This window comes from Myxocyprinus asiaticus, chromosome 32, assembly GCF_019703515.2.
Source record: "Myxocyprinus asiaticus isolate MX2 ecotype Aquarium Trade chromosome 32, UBuf_Myxa_2, whole genome shotgun sequence".
Classification (NCBI taxonomy): Eukaryota; Metazoa; Chordata; class Actinopteri; order Cypriniformes; family Catostomidae; genus Myxocyprinus; species Myxocyprinus asiaticus.
The window spans coordinates 10,533,264-10,537,512 of record NC_059375.1 but is presented as its reverse complement, the minus strand read 5'-3'; the positions used below and the strand labels follow the sequence as shown (position 1 = coordinate 10,537,512).

General features: G+C 51.8%; 1 pseudogene; it reads left to right on the top strand.

The window, feature by feature from the left end:
• The first annotated feature begins 3,877 nt into the window (after positions 1-3,877).
• Positions 3,878-4,032, top strand: LOC127423344 (mitochondrial import receptor subunit TOM5 homolog; annotated as a pseudogene).
• The last annotated feature ends 217 nt before the right edge of the window (positions 4,033-4,249 follow it).

The following is a 4,249-nucleotide window of genomic DNA, read 5'->3' as shown; positions in this document are numbered from 1 at the left end:
CATATCAGTAACCTTATAAAAGTTGTTTTATTCTACATGGAGAGGGTCCCCTCATGGGGGCAGCCATTTTAGAATCACATGATCGGCCGAATACTACTTGCTTAATCTCAGTAACTGCCCTGTTATTGGACACTTTAAATCATGGATTAAATTAACTTTGTAAAGTCTGACATATGAAAGAATTGTCAGAAAATTCTAATTTTTTGACATTAACTGTTTTTAGTATTATTAGACAAACTATAAGAAATCGTAAAAAAAATTAAAAAAAAATTAAAAATGCACTTTTTTTTAATGTATCATATTTAATACATTAGTTTTTAAAGGTCATAATCCTACTGAGGCTCAGCAATTCATTTTTGTGTAGGACATTTGTTATTTAAGTTCCCCTTCTGTCACTCACTTGAAGTTGTGTCGATGTAGTGACACTAGGGGTCGCTCTTGGGAGCCCCAAACACCTCTATTCTTTGAGAAAAGGCCAATGAGAATTGGCGAGTGGAATTTGCATGCTACTCCCCCAGATATATGGGTATAAAAGGAGCTGGCTCACAACCACTCATTCAGATTTTTTCTTCGGAGCCGAGCGGTCGTGTGTCTGCGAGCTGAATTCCACTGCCGGTCCATTCACCTCAGAAAGAAGCATATGCTGTTGGATATATGCCGCATTTCAGCGGCTTTCTCTCCTTCTGCATGCTTAGTGCAGACTACGCCCCTGGGCGCTTCGACAGCGCTACTGACAGAGTATATATTTCTTCAAAGAGTATATTTTCCTCTATCAGAGCAACACATTGACGTGAATGTCTTTTTAAAGACGTGTCTTTTTAAAGCTGCCTTTCCGTCTTTGTGTGATTCCTGGACGCAGTTGTTATCTCTCCACCTCCAACGGCCACGGGTACTGCCTCACGTGTCTGGGCCGCACTCACACTGAGGCAGCATTCATGGATGGTTCGTATTCTCATTGCGAGAACATGACCATGGCAACATTGCGGTTGCGGCTTTCCTTCCTCCGTGGGAAAGCCACTCCAGCCGCCCCCTGCGCTGCACCTTCTACCTACGGGTACGAGGCTGACCTGGCTGGTGCTGGAGGCGATTTGGGGATTTCAGTGGGCGCGGTCTCGCCGGGTAATTCCCCGCAGACCTCCCATCCCCAGCATGCTCATCTGCCCCCATCGAGTTCCGAGATGAGACCGGCTTGCCTCACGGCCAGCTTAACATCTATTTCGGGGCTCGTGAGCAGGATGAGTCCTTGATCACTGCGTTGGAGAGCGCACTGGCGATGTTGGATGCCGAGGACTCGACTGGGCTGCCACCTTCGGGTCTGCCTGCCCAGTCTGAGGCCGACGCAGAGCTGACCGCCATGCTTGCACGGGCTGCCGTGAGTTTCGGGTTGGACTGGAACCTTCCACCCTCCTCTGAGCCCTCGTGGCTAGATGACTGGTTCCTGGGCGCGCCACCCCCTCCCGATCCCCTGACTTCCCAACTCGTCCGCTCTCACTACCTTCGACGGCGGGGCAGCCCATGGGTATGCAGAGATCTCTCAGGTGGATAAGGTGGTTGCGGTGCATCTCTGCCCGCAAAACGCCACCACCAAGCGGGATCGTCCGCCGCTCCCCTCCAGGGCCTGTAGGATTACGTCGTCTCTGGCGACCAAAGCCTACAGTGCCGCTGGACAGGCCGCCTCTGCCCTGCATGCCATGACCCTCCTGCAAGTACACCAGGCCAAGGCAACTGAAAGAGCTGCATGTGGGTAGTCCTGATCCTGATGTGATGCAGTAGCTGCGCTTGGCGACCGACCTTGCCCTCCGGGTGACGAAGATCATGGCATGAGCACTCGGGCATGTGATGTTCACCTTGGTGTGCTGTATCGCCTCAGTCTGCTTCTTCACCGCCGAGAACAGCTGGGCAAAGTCCAGGCGGCTCCACCACAGCCCGAGCCCAGTTCTCGGCCCCAATGTAGAGCCCCTGCAGGAAGCTGATGCCCCCCGCCTCATGACCGGGCGCAAGGACCCGGAAGACCACTCTGTCCCCCGGTGGAGGGCCAGGAGGTAAATCTTATGTTCCCTTTTGTTTTGTGTTCGCTGCACCCCAAACGGGCTGCGGTACCCATATTTTCAAAAAAAGAGCGGTTTCCTCAATCCTTGGGTCACACAGTCGGTGTTTACGACCGCCATTTTCACGGTGACCGGACACTGAGCACCTGCGACTTGGACATCGCGAACTTGGGCCCCCCGCCTTCATGCACCCGACCGCACCACACTCACGGCCAGGTGGTTTTGTCAAGCTACGAGTACAGTCAAAAAGTCCCTCCTGATCACGACCTGATCATCAGGTTCCTGAGAGGCACCCAGAGGCTGAATCCTCCTACGCCACACCTCTTTCCCTCATGGTATCTCTCCGTGGTCATCCTGGGCTTTCGGAGAGCCCCATTTGAGCTGCTAGAATCAGTCGAGCTGAAAGCCCTCTCTTTGAAGACGGCCCTCCTGATTGTGCTCACCTACATCAAGAGGATTGGGGACCTGCAGGCGTTCTCTGTCAGCGATACCTACCTGGAGTTTGGTCCGGTAGACTCTCACGTGGTCCTGAAACCCCGGCCGGGCTATGGGATCAGGTGGTGAGCCTGCAAGCACTGCCCCGGGAGGAAGCAGACCCAGCCCTGTCATTGCTGTGTCCGGTGCATTCTTTGCGCATCTACTTGGATCGCACGCAGAGCTTTATACGCTCTGAGCAGCTCTTTGTCTGCTTCGGTGGACAGAGGAAAGGGAACGCTGTCTCCAAATAGAGGCTTGCCCACTGGATCATGGATGCCATCACTCTGGCATACCAGGCCCAGGCCGTGCCTGCCCCTTTGGGAATACGAGCACACCCAACAAGGAATCTCCTCGTGGGCACTGGCCAATGGCACCTCTTGCAGACATCTGCAGAGCAGCGGGCTGGGCAACACCCAATACCTTTGCGAGATTTTACAATCTCCGGGTTGAGCCGATTTCATCCCGTGTTTTGTCAGGTACGAACAGGTAAGACCCACATCTCCCTTGGGCAGAGCCCTCTCTGTCCCCGGATGCTGTGTTTGTAGAACTCCTTCCCTTCAAGGCAGGACCTACCACCGTGCCTCTTCCATGTGCGGCTGGTGAGCCCACGTGACGTATTTCCACATGTTACCTCCCCTTCAGGCAGGATGTGGTCTCCGCGAGGTCTTTTCCCTCTGAAAGAATAGGAAAGGAAAAGAACACCTTTACTGGCGTGTGTATTAGCATTAGATGGCCCCAGCGAATCTAATTCTCTGTGGAGAGAAAACATAGAGAGAAAAGGCCGCGGCTGACGCGGCCTGATCCCATGCTAGTTACGTTGCTTCCCCCCCTGGGATGTGGGGAACTACATGACGTCTTGTGGGGCGTTGGGGGAGGTTACGTGCGGACTGATGCACCTGCTATTACGCACGCAGCAGCTTGGTTGCACCTGCATCGGCAGTTCATGTAACACAGTCCAGCTGTTGTGGTGTTTTTCTATAGGGACCCCTAGTGTCACTACATCAACACAACGTCAAGTGAGTGACAGAAGGGGAACGTCTCGGTTACTGTTATAACCTCTGTTCCCTTATGGAGGGAACGAGACGATGTGTCCCTCTTGCCACAATGCTGTACTATCTGCTGAAATGGCCAGGACCTTGTCTCGGCTCCTCAGCACAAAACCTGAATGAGTGGTTGCGAGCCAGCTCCTTTTATACCTGTATGTCCGGGGGAGTGGCATACAAATTCCTCTCGCCAATTCTCATTGGCCTTTTCTCAAAGATTAGAGGTGTTCCCTTTTCATGTGCCTGTGGGTTAAATGTGTCTTGGAGGGATCATTCGAGTCACCTTTAATCTTTGATTCGAGCTGTAAGATGTTTAAAATCGAAGGACTCAGACCGAAAATGGACAGGACGAGATGAAGAAGAAAATGCGAGAGGACGTCGTTACGTCTGTTTGCAACTTTTTGATTTACATTGCGCTTCTCCGAGTCACACCTTATGTTTAGAAAAAGCTGGATAGCATATGAAACTTTACCATGGACAGACACATCCCCTGTACAGATGAGCATGCAGTGCCTGGATGATGATGCTGCACAGAGCCACTTACCACGCCAGTGAATGAAGAGGTGGTGTTACATTGTGTCAGCCTGTATTTATTTAAAAAAAAATTTACTGGATGCTTCTGAATGTACTTTTTTCCCCAGCCATTCTCCATTTAAATCAAGAGTTGTCAACTAGAATGTA